This window comes from Pristis pectinata, chromosome 15 (assembly GCF_009764475.1).
Source record: "Pristis pectinata isolate sPriPec2 chromosome 15, sPriPec2.1.pri, whole genome shotgun sequence".
Taxonomy (NCBI): Eukaryota; Metazoa; Chordata; class Chondrichthyes; order Rhinopristiformes; family Pristidae; genus Pristis; species Pristis pectinata.
In genome coordinates, this window is record NC_067419.1 from 23,799,647 (window position 1) to 23,815,682 (window position 16,036).

A 16,036-nucleotide genomic window follows, 5' to 3' on the forward strand; every position below is an offset into this window, starting at 1 on the left:
GAAAGGAAGAGGTGTGTTTGGAATGTGTTGCAACATTCCACAAAAGAGACTCATCTGGCTTTAATACACGTATTCAATGCCTGCAGCTGTTCCTTTATACTAAAACCTGTGAATTTTACTTTATTTTGAAACATAACACTTCAACGTAGCCCATTCCCAAATTCTTCCATGAGGTAAAATTTGATCAAAAATCCTAAAACATAAGGATCATTCTTTCTTTTAGTCTAAAAATGTGTTTTCTTTAGGAAGCTGGGACAGAACTGTATGTACTGTCCAGTGTTAGTAAACATAGAAATATTAAAACTACTGTTATGGTTTGGAATTTTAACGTGTAAGAATTTTGCCTTTAGTTTGTAAAATGGATTAGTTTTAGTATAATGTGAACCCAAAGCCACAATTTCAACCAAACCAACTTTCAGAAATGAAATTGTTTAATTGGTTAAAATTATGAGTATTGACTTTTTGGTTTCTGCCTGAAACTCACTGAGTTGTATCTTAACTCCAAAGCTGGCTTGGATCAGAATGCACTTTCCAGAAAGAAGCTGCTGCCTTTAAGTTCAACAAGGGGTCCGGTGACATATTATTGATCCCAACCTAGTTTTAACAGGGTGGGTCAGAAGTCTTGCCCAGCAGCCAGTCTATTTAATATATCTTAGTGACATTGATCTCACAATCTGACGGACGTGATTGAAAGCTGAATTTAAAGGGACATTCACTTTGAAGCACACAGGTCATTAGAATCTGTCCTATTTTGTGTAGTGGATTTATAAGCCAGTTTAGAACCAATTTGTTTCTTTCTGATTTTCTTTTTTCTCTTTACCCTTGTTAAGCCTTCATTGCTAAACATGGGTGGTGTTTTTTGCTTCACAACTTTAGATGAACAAACTGATGGAAGAGCAGCAATAACAATGAGGAGAAGCAGTTGCTAGATCTAATAGTAACTGCAGTTGAAGGCCTTATCCAGCCCATGGGGCCATTGTCTCAAACTAGTTTATTAGATATCTTGGAAGAACAGTATAGGAGGAGGCTATTACTTATTTTGCAGTTTCCTATTTACCTTTGCAGTCTATGGCATTATAACCTGTCATCTGCAGGAGGTGTGTGTCATACTTTTCCAGAGGCTGTCAGACTATTGCTGGGGATAGTATCTGCATCTTCCAATCTTCAATGCAGAGCTGCATCATATAAATCACTAATATTCGTCTTATAAGAGTAAAATTTTTTGCTGGACAATAACAGCAAGAATGAGGCATGATTTCTAACAGTGGTTGTCTTCTCAGGGGATTAAGTTCTGCCTTTATGTAACTGTAAGGACACTAGAAAATGAACCAGCAACTTGTGTGAGCAGAATGGATTTCCATTCGTTAATGTTCAGATGGTCTGTGATCACATCTTAAAAAAAATGATGCAGGGTCTGCACACATACTCTCAAGTCAGTTTTCTGGTTAGCAGGTGAGATTTGAATTTTACTTGCTCCCCAGCTCTACATTTCAATCATGGTATTGATGCAAGTGGGTTTGCTTTGCACTGAAACTAGAAAAATGCAGTTGGATTCTGGAGTCGGAGTCTCACCTTGCACTGGAATGGGGTGTTGAAAAGGTAGTTTGGACCCAACAGCTGGTTTATGTTACACATTTCAGCACTTTACACTGAGTATACACGTAATATAAATGCATCCTGAAAAAGCTGCTTGTCATAATGTACAGATCAGCATTTAAAACAACATTCATCAATAAAGGCTCCCTATTTCTATTTTTGGAGAGAACATGGTAGAAGTCAGACTAACTCTCAGGTGCCCAATTCAAGTGATTTCACGTGGAACTGCATTGGTGACACCAATTGACCTTTATAATACAGGCAAGAATATGCCGCCAGTAGGAAGCTACATGAATACCAACACAAGAAACTCCCCATTGTCATCTCTTTGACCTCAGCACAAAAGGTGGCACGCAACTAACATGCCTTCAGCGGTTCCTCCATCAATCTGCCCCCTTCTTACTCAGTGTACAACTGCTCATTGGTTCCAAATATCAGGCTGAATTCTCTCCCTGGGGAACCTATTTTCATATCAGTTTTTATGCCCCAATATAGGGGGCAGTGTTTAGTCCAATCAAGAGTTTACATGTTTACCTTAAAATTTTACTGTCCAGTTACAGTGATGAGCAGGTAATGGTCATAATCTCAGCCAGCAATGATCAAGTTCATGATAATATTACCTTGAACTCCCAGCATAGCCCATAAGAATATAGGACAGCTGAATGTGTGACTAAGGAGCTGAGAATGGGGAGGGAAGGGCTTTAGGTATTTGGATCATTGGGATCTATTCTGGGGCATAGGTAACTTGTACAAGAAGGACAGGTTGCACCTAAACTGGAGGGGGACCAAAATCCTTGGAGAGAGGTTTGCTAGTGCTAGTCGGGGGTGGGGGGTATTTAAATTAGTGAGACAGGAGGGTGGGACCCAGAATGACAATGCAGCAGGTGTGGGGAGACCGAATCATATATAGGGAATAGTACAGGCATGTCTGGTAGGCTGAGCAGACAAACGATTAGGGAAGCATGAGAGGGCTTGGTAGGCTTAACTGTATTTACTTTAATGCAAGGAGCCTCGCAGGCAAGACAGATGAACTGCAGGTATGTGTCAGCAGAAGGGAATATGATATTGTTGCAATCACAGAAATGTGGTTGAGGGTTGGCCAGAACTGGCAGCTTGATATTCCAGGGTAAAAAAGTTTTAAGCTTGACAAATGGGGGTACAACAGGGGAGGGGTGTTGCACTGCTGATCAGGGAGAGCATTATTGCAGTACTTGGAGAAGACATTCTGGAGGGATGGACCAATGAGGCTATATGGATAGAATTTAGAAGTAAGAAAGAGGTGATCACTTTGAGGTTATACTATAGGTCTCCCAATAGCTGATAGGAACTAAAAGAATAGATACGTAGGTCAGAGAAGATTGCTAAAATAAATACAGTAGTAGCAGTGGAGGATTTTAACTTTCCCAATATTGACTGGGATTGCCTTAGTATAAGGGGCTTAGATGGGCTACAACTAATAAAATGCATCTAGGGCAGCTGGTGGATGTGTCTCTGGAGGAACCATTTGGTAACAGCGATCATAATTCAGTAGTATAAGGTAGTTGTGGAAAAAGGATCGTCCCAGAGTTAGGGTTTTAAATTGGGAGAGGGCTGATTTCAGTAGTATGAGGCAGAACCTGAAAGTAGATTGGGCACAGCTGCTAGAGGGAAAACAGCATTTAATAAGTGGGAAGTGTTCATGGGCAAGGTATTAAGAGTTCAGAGTCGCCATGTTCTTGTAAGGGTAAGAGCCAAACATGGCAAGATTAGGGAAACTTGGTTAACAAAGGAAATTGAAGGTTTGGTCAGGAAAAGGGAAGCATATGTTGGGTATAGGCAATTGATAGCAAATGAGTCCTATGAAGTTTATAGGGGTTATAAGAGAAAACTTGATAAATAAAGAGGGCAAAAAGGGAACATAAAATGGCCTTGGCAAGCAGAAATGGCCTTGGCTTGGCAGAAGGAATACAGCGTAGGGAAGTGTATGGTCATGCACTTTGGTAGAAGGAATAAAGGTGTAGAATATTTTCTAAATGGGGAGAAAATTCAGAATTGGAGGTGCAAAGGGATTTGGGAGTCCTAGTACAGGATAATGCAGGAAAGGATGAGGAGGAATTCCTTTAGCCATAGGATGGTGAATCTGTGGAGTTCATTGCCACAGACAGCTGCGGAGGCCAAGTCATTGGGTATATTTAAAGTGGAGGTTGATAGGTTCTTGATTAGTAAGGGCGTCAAAGGTTACGTGGAGAAGGCAGGAGAATGGGGTTGAGAGGGAAAAATAAGTCAGCTGTGATCGAATGGCAGAGCAGACTTGATGGGCCAAATGGCCTAACTCTTATGGTCTAATTAAGGAGAATCCCAAACCTTTTATAAGTATATTAGAAGCAAGAGGGCAGCTTAGGAAAGAATAGGTCTGTATGTGTGGAACCAGGGGTATGAGCAAGATCCTAAACGAATACTTCTCATCAGTATTCACCAGGGAGAAGGATGTGGAGGCTAAGAGTTATGCGAGGGGACTGCTGATATTCTGGAACATGTTTATTTCAGGAAGGAGGAAATGTTAAAGATATTGGCATACATTAAGGTGGATAAATCCCCAGGGCCTGATTGGATCTATTCCAGAAAGCAAGGCGGGAGATTGTTGGGGCTCTGATGGAGATCGTTGTGTCTTTGTTAGCCTTATCAGAAATGTTCCTTTATTCAAAAAGGGCAGTAGGGATAAGCCAGGAAACTGCAGGCCAATGAGCCTTGCATCAGTAGTAGGGAAATTATTGGAAATAATTCTAAGGAACAGGATCAATGCTCACTTGGGAAGGCAGGGACTAACTGGTGGGGGGGGGGGGGGGGTGCAGTTGGCATGGTTTTGTGCAGGGGAAATCCTGTCTCTCAAATCTGAGTTTTTTGAGGAGCAAACTAAGAAAATTAATCTATGATGGGAGACCTGGTATACATGAACTTTAGCCAGGCTTTAGACAATGTCCCATAGGTTAGGCTGGTCCAGAAGTTTAAAGCACCTGATATCTAAGGTATATTAGCAAATTGGATCCCAAATTGGCTTAGTGATAGGAGGCAGAGGGTTGCTTTTCTGATTGGAAGTTTGCAACCAGTGGTGTACTCCAGGGATTGGTGCTAGGACCTTTGTTGTTTGTCATATATCAATAAGGACTGATTAGGGATAGTCAGCATGGCTTTGTGCATAGGAAATCCTGTCTCACAAATCTGTTAGAGTTCTTTGAAGTAGTAACTAAGAAGATTGACGAGGGTAGGGCAGTGGGAGTTGTCTATATGGACTTTAGCAAGGCCTTTGACAAGGTCCTACACAGAAGGCTAGTCTGGAAGATTAGATTGCATGGGATCCATGGAGAACTAGCTATGTGGATACGTAATTGGCTTGATGGAAGGAAGCAGAGGGTAATAGTGGAAGGTTGTTTTTCAGACTGGAGGACTGTGGCTAGTGGTGTACCACAGGGATCAGTGCTGGGCCCATTGTTGTTCGTCATTTATATAAACAATTTGGATGAGAATATACAAGGCATGGTTAGTATGTTTGTAGATGACACTAAAATAGGTGGTATTGTAGACAATGAAGAAGGTTATGAAAAATTACAAGGGGCTCTTGATCAGCTGGGTAAGTGGACCGAGGAATGGCAAATGCCATTCAATTCATATAAGTGCAAGGTGATGCATTTTGGGAAATTGTTAAATTGGTTTATTATTGCCACATGTATCAAGGTACAATGAAAAGCTTTGTTTTGCATGCCATCCATAGAGATAATTTCGTTACAACACTGCATTGAGGTAGTACAAGGGAAAATAACAGAATGCAGAATAAAGTGTACCAGTCACAGGGAAAGTGCAGTGCAGGCAGACAATAAGGTGCAAGGCTATAACAAGGTAGATTGTGAGATCAAGAGTCCATCTTATTGTACTAGGGGACCGTTCGATAGTCTTATAACAATGGAATAGAAGTTGTCCTTGAGCCTGGTGGTACGTACTTTCAGACTTTTGGATCTTCTGCCCAATGGGAGGGGGGAGAAGAGAGAATGTCCATGGTGGGTGGGGTCTTTGATTATGTTGGCTGCTCTACCGAGGCAGCGAGAAATGTAGACAGAGTCTCTGGAGGGGAGGCTAGTTTCCGTGATGTGGTCCACAACTCTCTGCACTTTCTTGCAGTCTCGGGCAGAGCAGTTCCTATTTCAAGCTGTAATGCATCTGGATAGAATGCTTTCTATGGTGCATTGACTAAGAATTGGTGAGGGTCAGAAGGGATATGCCAAATTTCTTTAGAGTCCTGAGGAAGTAGAAGCGCTGGTATGCTTTCTTGGCCGTGGTGTCTAAGTGGTTGGACCAGGACAGGCTATTGGTGATGTTCACTCCTAGGAACTTGAAGCTTTCAGCCTTCTTGACCTCAGCACCGTTGATGTAAACAGGAGCACGTGCACCACCCCCTTCTTCCTGAAGTCAATGACCAGCTCTTTTGCTTTGCTGACATTGAAGTAAAGGTTGTTGTCATGACACCATGCCACTCAGCTCTCTATCTCCTTCCTTTACTCTGACTTATCACTATTTGAGATTCGGCCCACTGCAGTGGTGTCATCTGCAAACTTGTAGGTGGAGTTAGAGCAGAATCTGGCCACGTAGTTGTGAATGCATAGGGAGCAAAGTAGGGGTATGAGGACGTAGCCTTGTGGGACACCAGTGTGTTGAGGATAATTGTGATGGAGGTGTTGCTGCCTATCCTTACTGATTGCGGTCTGTTGGTCAGGAAGTCAAGGATCCAGTTGCAAAGGGAGGTGTTGTCCCAGGTCTAGGAGTTTGAAGAATTTGGAAATCAAACCAGGGTAAGAATTTCACAGTGAATGGTAGGGCCCCGGGGAGTGTTGTGGAACAGAGGGACCTAGAAGTACAACTACATAGTTCCCTGAAAGTGGTGATGCTAGTAGACAGGGTGATGAAGAAGGTGTTTGGCAGGCTGGCCTTCATCAGTCTGGGAACTGAGTATAGGAGTTGGGATGTTATGTTGCAATTGTAAAAGACATTGGTGAGGCCGCACCTGGAATATCGTGTTATAGGATTATTGTGTAAAAACCATCTATTATAGGAAAGATGTCATTAAGTTGGAAAAAGTGCAAAGAAGATCTATGAGAATGTTGCCAGGATTTGAGGGCCTGAGTTATAGGGAAAAGTTGGGCAGGCTAGGACTTTATTCTTTGAGATTGAGGGGTGACCTTATAGAAGTGTATAAAATCATGAGGGGCCTAGATAGGGTTGATATGCACAATCTTTTTCCCAAGGAAAGGGAATCAAAAACTAGAGGGCATAGGTTTAAGCTGAGAGGGGAAAGATTTAAAAGGGGCCCTGAGGGACAACTTCTTCATTCAAAGTGTGGTGCATAGATGGAATAAGCTGCCAGAGGAAGTGGTTGAGGCGGGTACAATAACAACATCTAAAATACACTTGGACATGTACGTGGATAGGAAGGGGTAGAGGGATGTGGGCCAAACATGAGAAAATGGAGCAAGCTTAAATGGACATCTTGGTCAGCATGGACAAGTTGGACTGAAGGGCCTGTTTCCATGCTGTATTACTCTATGACTGTAATAACAGGGAAGAGAGTGTAGGTGGTCTAATTAGTAAGTTTGCCGATAACATTAAAATTGGTGGAGTTGTAGATAGTGAAGAAAATTGTCTAAGGATACAGAGGGACAAAGATCAGCTGGAAAGTTGAGTGGAGTGGTATCAGGTGAAATTTAATCCAGACAAATGTGAGGTAATGCATTTTAGGATGTCAAGTACTGGCAAGACATGTAGAGTAAATGGCAGGGACCTTGGGAGTGTTGATGTACAGAGAGACCTTGGTGCAAACCCTGAAAATAGTGACACAGGTGGACAGGGTAGTGAAGAAGCCTTTTGACATTTTTGTCTTTGTAAGTCGAAGCATTGAGTATAAGATTTGGGACATCATGTTGCAGCTGTGCAAGACATTGGTCAGACTGCACTTGGAGTATTGAGTAAAGTTCTGGTTACCACACTGCAGGAAGGATGGGGTAGCATTAGAAAGAGTGCACAAGAGAGTCCCCAGGATGTTGCCTGGAATGGAGGGCTTTAGTTACAAGGAGAGATTGGATAGGTTGGGTTTATTTTCACAGGCATGTAGGAGGCTGAAGGGTGACCTTTTAGATGTTTATAAGATTCAGGGACATAGGTAGGGTAGATAGTCCTTTTTCCCAGCATAGAGGAGAATAAAACTAGAAGGCACAGGTTTAAGGGGAGAAGTTTAAAGGAGATCTGAGGAGCAAGTGTTTCACACAGTGGGTGGTGGCAGAGGCTGATACAATTGCAACGTTTAAAAGGCATTTGGACAGGTACTTGAAAAGAATTTAATGCAGGCAAATAGGATTAGTGTAGTTGAGTATCATGGTCGGCATGGATGAGTTGGGCTGAAGGGCCCGTTTCTACGCTTTACAGCTCTATGACTCTATTTATGACCCTTAAATTGCCTTGAAGAAGAACGAATAGCATTCCTGATCATAGGTCTTTGTAACCAATATTCAAAAAAACGTGAGCAGATGAAATTAATGCAGGTGTTTCCAATTCTTGACATTTCAAAGGTGGATAATTGACCCAAACATGATGGAGGCATGGATAATGAGTTGCCTTGCTTGAAAATGGACCACCCTTTCCCCTGCCCCCCCGCCCTACCCCCTACCTCGTTAAATGGAAATCACAAAAATGATACCTTGTGGTTCAACACGCATTCGGACAACCGGCTTGATGAACAATTTCAGTATCAGGTATCCTTTTAAATCGGCAAGACAAGATTTGATATTAGCACATTTATCACATAAATATCTACCAGCACTGGTGTTGTATAATAAAATACAATTACAGCAAGAGTATATATGGATTCAAAAGCTTGCAAAATTGCTCCACAAGATGTATCTAGTATTCGATCTTTCTTATTCGAGAAATATCAGACTCCTCGTGACGGCAACGCCATAGTACTTGAAAATTGCACGGGTCGATATTAGCGCGATTCAGCCTAGTGACGATGCTGGATATCTGAACTGAGAATATACTGGAAATATTCCACAAGTCAGATGACATCTGCAGATGGAGAGAATGAATGTTTTCCGGTGATGACATTTCTCTGTTTCTTCCCCACAGAGAGCAACTAAACTGCTGAGCGATTTTAGCATTTTTCATTTTGAACTTGTTATTACTTTTGCAAGTTTGAATGGTATGGATAATACCCTCTGGCCTGGATATACACCGGTGGAAAAATGAAAAAGTGTGGCGACTCATTGTCTGCGCAGGCGAACCGGCTCGGTGGTCGGGGCACTCGTTGTCGGAGCGGCGGGGCCCAAGACGGCGCTGGGCCTTCGTCTTCCCCAAGTGACGGGGGAGAACCTGCGCGTGCGAAGAGATTTCGATGACATAGCACGTACGTCATTTCCGTTTTCGGAAGGCAGGAACCGCGCGGCTTAAAAGGCCCGCGCAAGGCGGGTAAATAAATCAGTCTTGTTCCACAGCTTGCAGACTCATGTCTTTATTCTCACATCGTGGTAGCAGCCGCTACAAAAGCATATATTTTAGGGTAATGATTTTGAAAAAAAAACTATTTCTGATAATAGATGTTTCAAGTTTGAGTATACACCAGCCTATATTTTATGACATTGCTCACATTGAGTTGTTGGTGTGGAGGTATTCTGAGGTGATATGCAAATGCTCATTCCCTGTAAAAGTATTTGGGAACTTGCTTGTGATTAAAGTTATTGGAAAAAATAAACCAGTGTATGGAACACAGGCGAGAAGGTTAACTCTAATGGTGTGATAAATATTTTGTCCATTAGTGTGGTTTAGAGGATGGTTGGAGTGGAATTTGGAAGGGACAATTGTATAATGTCAGTGAGTTTAATTGTTCATTTGCTTTAGACACAACGCAGCGATGTGTATGGCATGCAGATACTTGGGTTTGCATGGTGTAAATAAAATCCAGAATAGGACTCTTGAGAGAAAGTGAGGTAGTGTATAAATCTGTGTAGGGAACAGTACACAAGAATGTCTCTGTGTCATAAATAGAAATTGTGTAAATAAGCAAACCCAATATGTTTTGATTTACTCAGTCCAAAAAGGTTCAAATCTATATTTACTTTCAAGTTCCAATATTGGTTTCCTGAGTTTGTGCTGCCAGGCCTTCTGTAACACTGGCAAGAGAGGGTGAAGGGAAGGGTGGATTTACAAACACAACTCCTAGAACATACTGTGAATAGCCATACTTGCTGTAAGTCATGAAAAATATTTTGGGAGATTTAACAGTTGCATGCTGGAAATCAACGAAACTGAGAACAATTGGTGTGGGAAGCAGAGTGAACTTAAGTATAGGGTTCCAAAAGAATGCTTTGTTAAGTGTATTTTAGATACCAAGATTCAGATTTTTAGCCAAGATGAATAACTATCTTGTAATTTTTCCCCCATTATAAACCATAATATCAATACTAAATTTCTCACTATATGTATGAAGAATTCATGAAGATGGGGTAAAGGACTTTCAAAATTAGAACTAAAAACATAAAATGCTGGAAATAAGTAAAAGGTCAGGGAGCAATTGTGGAAAGATATAACATTTCTGATTATCTGAACAGCCTGATTATCTGAAATTGTTGAATTTGGTGTTGAGTTGTGAGCTATAATGTGCCAAGTCAGAAAATTAGATGCTGTTCCTTGAGTTTGCATTTGGCTTCATTGAAACAGTGCAAGTAACATTAAGGCTGAGAGGTAAGGGTGGGAATAGGATGAAGGATTAAAATGACAGACAGCGGGAAGTTTAGGATCACCTTTGCTGACTTATTAGAGTTGTTTTGTAAAGTAGTCACCTAATTTGCATTTGTTTTCTCCAAAGACAGGTTCTGATGGAAAGTTATTAATCTGAAACAGTAGCACTGAAACTCTCTCCATAGATGCTGCAAGACCTGCACACCATTTCCAGCATTCTGTTTTCTAGGTTTCCAGCATCTGCAGTATTTGGCTTTTTATCTCTGTAATTTTGAGTTCCAGCATTTTTTTTCCCTTTTCCACTTGTCCTCATCTGTTTTCATTAATTACCCGCCATTTACATTTTCTCCAGACAGATCATCAGTGATTAGCACCCCCTTAAGCACCCCCTTTCAGCCAGCATTACCATCATTCAGTCTTTCTTGGACATCACTCTATCACAGATATTCTTTTCATTTTCTCCAACGCTTCCCCTTTTTTTTCCTGTTGCAATTTTAAACATGTTGTTTGATTTCTAACTTTACTTAATTCTGGTGAAAAGTCACCAATCTGAAGCATTGACTGTTCCTTTCTCTGTAAATGCTGCCAAAGCTGCTGAGTATTTCCAGCATTTTCTGTTTTGTCAAACTTCGAGTATCTGCAGCATTTTGCATTTTTAAAAATTAGTACCTTTTGCTAACTGATTAACATTGACCAGTTCTTTTCATACATCATAGGGATTTATCCTTGGAGATATATTTTCTTTTATTAACATTCTGAATCCTTTTCGTGATTTTTAAACATCAGAAGTAGCATAGTGGCGTAGCAGGTAGTGCCGATGTCTCACAGCTCCAATGGCCTGGGTTTGAATCTGATCTCTGGTGCTACCTGTGTGGAGTTAGCGCATTCTCCCTGTGACTGTGTGGGCTTCCTCCCATATCCCAAAGATCCATGAGTTGGTAAGTTAAGTGACCACCGTAAATTGTCCTTTGTGGGTAGGTGAGAATAGTATTTGGGGGGAGTTGATGGAAATGTGGGGAGAACAAAATGGGTACTTGATGGCTCGCAGGAACGGTGAGCCAAAGGGTCTGTTTCCATTCTGTGGTATTCTGATTATATTGGCTGGAGTTACTTCCAGAAATTCCATCTCTGACATAGACTTTGTATTGAGAATGTCTTGTTGGCTCCAATGACCTGTGTAATAGATTGAAATCTGTCAAGCAAGACAGGATAATGGCATTGTATTTGTTGCATAAGGATACTATACAGAGATGATCAATTTGCATTCAAAATAGTGAGAATGACACAAAATGTAATAGTTTATAGATCTTATAGTTTTTTTTAGTACCAGAACATGATGTCATGTAGCTCAATCTTGGCGGGACTTTAAAGTACAATTAAACAAGGTTACTTAACATGAAGTATACATGTAATGGAATAGTGACTAATCAAGATGTAAAATAATTGGGTCAGTGCTGCACTGTAAGAAGAGGACAACAATAAAAATAAAAGTAAATTGATTTTTTTAAAAAATCTAAGGTTAAATTTACAAGAGAGAACCCACAGCCGCTGTTTGTTTCTATTTTGAGTTTTTTTCCCCTGCATTCATTCATTACTGCTACTATTGCCCTCTCTCTGTATCACGGTGCATTGCATGCAAATAATAAGCAAGCAAAACCCATAAATATTGTAAGGACATTAATAAATTGTTTGCTGTCCAAATACCGTAAATACAGATATGAACACACTACGTGCTACTCTGGATGATCAGAAACGGCTGCTGTGTGAAACAAAATACCAGTCGTATGGCTGGATCTAGCAGGCTGAAAAACAGACTTTAAATCACAACAGCTGCTACTCGGTGTCAAAATGTTTAAATGGACCTGCAGCAAGGAAACAAATGGCGAGCGTGTGTCAGCACTGGTGAGCGTGCATTTGGCGTGTCGCTAACATTACACTGAACAACTGCCAGGAGTACCTTTCATTAAAGTGCCACATCTCTATTGTGTTTACTCAGCGCAGCAAATCTTAGCACATCTACTGTAAAAGGGGATTCTACAGATCATATTCGATTCCATTCAGTTTGTTCTGAGCTCTTCCTGTACAAACCCTAAACGAAAGTATGAAAGCAGATTAGATCAGTTTTGTGCAGCTCCAAAGACCCATTACAGGTTGTACAGAATTTCTGCCATCCATTATATTACTGCATTCAATGTTCTTAAAAAAATGAAGTAATAGTGTTTTATGTGGGATAGTGTTATTCATTACGGAACCACGAGCTTCTGGCTATGATAAAACACTGCAAATGATAACCCCAGAGGCTTCAGTATAAATTGTAATCGGGCTTTCGGTCCTTTTCCGACGTCCTCGCAATAGTCAGTTTAAGGACCAGGCTGTGGATTTAAGGTTTTAATTAAGGCTAATTTCCGATTTGTAGGTTCGTTGGAGCGAACTAAATAGATAATGTAAGCAGATCACTTAAAAAAATGAACAATTTGCAAGGTGCTCGGAGTAATGTTTCTTCTTCAGTGGATGTATAAGTAACACCAATATATTTATTTTTAATATTAAGTTAAATAGAATGTCAAAGAAACGAGAACAATGGTTATTTCGTTATGTACGTGTGCATGAAAACGTTTCTTCTTAGGAATGGATCCAAGTGATCAAACACTTAAGACAAATCCTACTTTTATTTGCAATTACTTTTGTAAAGTTGGAAAAACCGTAATAATAATGGCACATAATTATCACTCAATACCGGGACGCATTCTCATTGTCTTCATGCTAATAGTTTAAGTCTTTGCCCAGGTCTGAAAGACCGTTTCCCTAAAGGTTTTGTGTGAGTGTTTTGTTAAGCGTTTCCTAGTAAAGGATTTTCTGTTTCTCCTTGTTTTTGCAATCCATTCTCATGATTGCAAATGTTAATTTCTGGAATTCGAGGTTAAGCTATTTCAACTCGGCAACTGAAAAAATCAAATCACAAACCCTCAAAAGTTGAAATAAAGTCAAAAATCTGAATGTGCAATTGGTCAATCAGCAACTGTAGAGATAAGCTAGGAGAAAGATATTGAGCTAATTGCCCATATACATATTGATAGCATTTGAACACGCACGCTACCTGCTTGCGATGGGTTGATAACTTTAACTGCTCTTCACCCATTGTTTGACAAGGCATCGCAGCAGTTTTTTTAAAAATAGAATTGATGCAGAATTTATTGCATTCCTAAACAAAGGCAGGCATTTCAGCTGTTTATAGAATTTGGATATTTAAGGAACACATGCTTAGTGCATTCAGCTGCTGTTAATCACGTGATTGGTTACAACCATCTGTTTGTATGCATTGATGTTAATATATCTGAATGTGAGCTACAAAACGAGTTATGATACACTGCACGTAAATGCTACCAAAAGAAAAGTAACAGGAAACCAACATGTAGCAGATTTCACTTGAAGTTTTCCTTGTTTTAATTGGGCTTTCAAACCTTTGACCCAAATGACATCATTGATTATTACAGCTGTGAGAGTGACACCTGCTGGAAATAACTCTTTAGTGTGTTGGATGGAAATGGGTATAATTGATCATGCTACAATTTTGGACAAATCATAATAGCTTCATAACTTCAAGATGACAGACATACCCTAGACAGAGGGGGCTGAAACTCGACCCAGTTGAACCTGTTTTATAACTGACATTTTGGTACATGTTATACTATTTCAGGGATCTATATCCTGTGTAACTGCCATAATATAATGGGTTCAGGTATATTGGCATAAGCAGCTGCACAGCCATAAACAGGGTCAGTCTGAATCAGGCACCGGACCTCTTGGAAATGTAAATGACAGACTTAGAGTTTTTCAGGACCTCTGAACTAAATAGCTCCTCAAGTGATTCTGGAAGTCACAGCAGCCTAAGCAACCACTGCTGTTGAGTGGTTTATTTTTTAAAAACATATATTCCCGTGGGGTCATCATAAACAACAGTCTCTGGTCCTTGGCTGTAGGTTTAATTTCAATCTTTTGTTTCCGTTTTAATCTTGTCTCCAATCCTTCCAGGACTTTAAGGTATATGCCGGGAAGGCAGGCAGTCAAAAATTGTAACACTCACAATCATGTTACCAAATTTATTATGATGAGGTTTGGACCAAATTTTGAGAAAGCCTTGGGCCTGTGATGTTACGTGAAATTGTTTATGTGCCTGTAAAGTGACTATGATAATTTTGTTATCCCCAAATCTATTTTGCTAAAATTGTAAATGTCACCAGCAAGTCCACTATGTTCATCCCCGAACTTAAAAAATATAGCAGGAGTAGATTGTGGCCCCTCGGGACTGGTCCACCTTTCAATATGAGCATGGCTGATCTGATTTTTGGCTTCAGAAGTACTTTCCTGCCTATTCCTCATAACCCTTAACTACCATATAGTCCAAAACTCTGCTTATCTCAGCCTTAACATAGTCAATGATGTGGCTCCATTGCTTTCTGAAAAGAGAATTCCATTGTTTCATGAGTAGAAATTCTCTTCATTCCTATCCCAAATAGGTGACATCTTATTCTGAAACTATTCCTCTGGTTCTTGATTGCCCCACTAGGACTGGACTGTTAACTGATCTTTGAAATGGCCTAGTGAAAACTCTGTAGCTTTCTGGCCTTCTTGATCAGCAGCCCCAAAGTCTAAGTCAGCCTTTCCTCTGTTTCCTTTCTTAATGGGCTGGCTCAGCCAAGGCTATAAGCATGGCTTAGTCAATAATAGTTTGTTCTGGTTCCTGCTAGGAACTTGCCAATTGCTGGGCTATTTCAAAGGTGAAGTAAGAGTTAATTATGTTGATAGGTTAGCTTTTTCTCATCTCAGGGAAAGGATGTTTGAAGAGCAAGACCTCTAAATCTGCACATGGTCTGCCAGGGGCAGGGATCCTAGCCCACTTGTACACTTTTGAGTCAAGGACTATACAGTAGGCATCTCAAAACCTTAGGGAGAGACCACCAAAGCTATCTCCACAATATCCTCTAAATGTAAAGGCAGGTTAAGAGAATCGACATTGATGTCCTCTCCAAGACTAATACTCCCAGCTTTAAGGCTCTAATTACACTTGGTCAGCTCTGGTGGGCAGGCCAAGTTGTTTGTGTGCCTGACACCAGACTTCAGAAGAGTGCCTAAGTTCTGAGAGAGTGCCAGATAAACACAGGAAAAGATTCAAGGATGTTCTCAAAGCTGTCTTGAAAAAGTGCGATGTCTCCACTAGCATATGGGAATCCCTGGCCCATGGAGGCTCAAGATGTGGCTGTACTGTTCTATGTTCTATATTAAAGGAGAATTTGGGATAGTAGTAAGAAGCTCGTCCATTTGCTGGGAGCTCACAGAAGCTCAAAATAAATGGTGTAGGGCATACTATAGCTCCCAAGCTATCCATGCAGTCGTCTCATCAAAAACCTTCTTTCCCACCTGTGTGCTGATCCCACATTGGCCTCATCAGCCACCAAAAATGCCAGAGAAATGGAGTGGAAGCATGTCATCCTCCAAGATGTGGAATTGCCTAATAAGAAAGGGTGGATCTGGACTGTGGAGTCGCTTTATAAACCAGATTTCTTGCCGTTGGTGGCATTAGTGAGCCAGATGAAGTTTTACAAGCAATGGTCTCCATTACAGATGCTTTTCCTTTTCTTCCAGAATTTGAATGTTCTAGCTGCTCTGAACTTTCATTCCAGAACTG

General features: G+C 40.8%; 1 protein-coding gene across 4 annotated transcripts in view; it reads left to right on the forward strand.

Moving 5' to 3' along the window:
- The window catches only part of LOC127578465 (uncharacterized), an 81,425-nt gene that overhangs the window by 41,935 nt on the left and 23,454 nt on the right, over positions 1-16,036 (forward strand). Inside the window, exon 2 of one of the 4 annotated variants that reach the window (XR_007957523.1) lies at positions 8,743-9,076. The exons of the other annotated variants lie outside the window; for them this stretch is intronic. The gene's annotated coding sequence lies outside the window, so the exon portion shown is untranslated. Of the gene's footprint in view, positions 1-8,742; positions 9,077-16,036 lie in introns of those variants that run through there. 4 annotated transcript variants of the gene reach the window in all.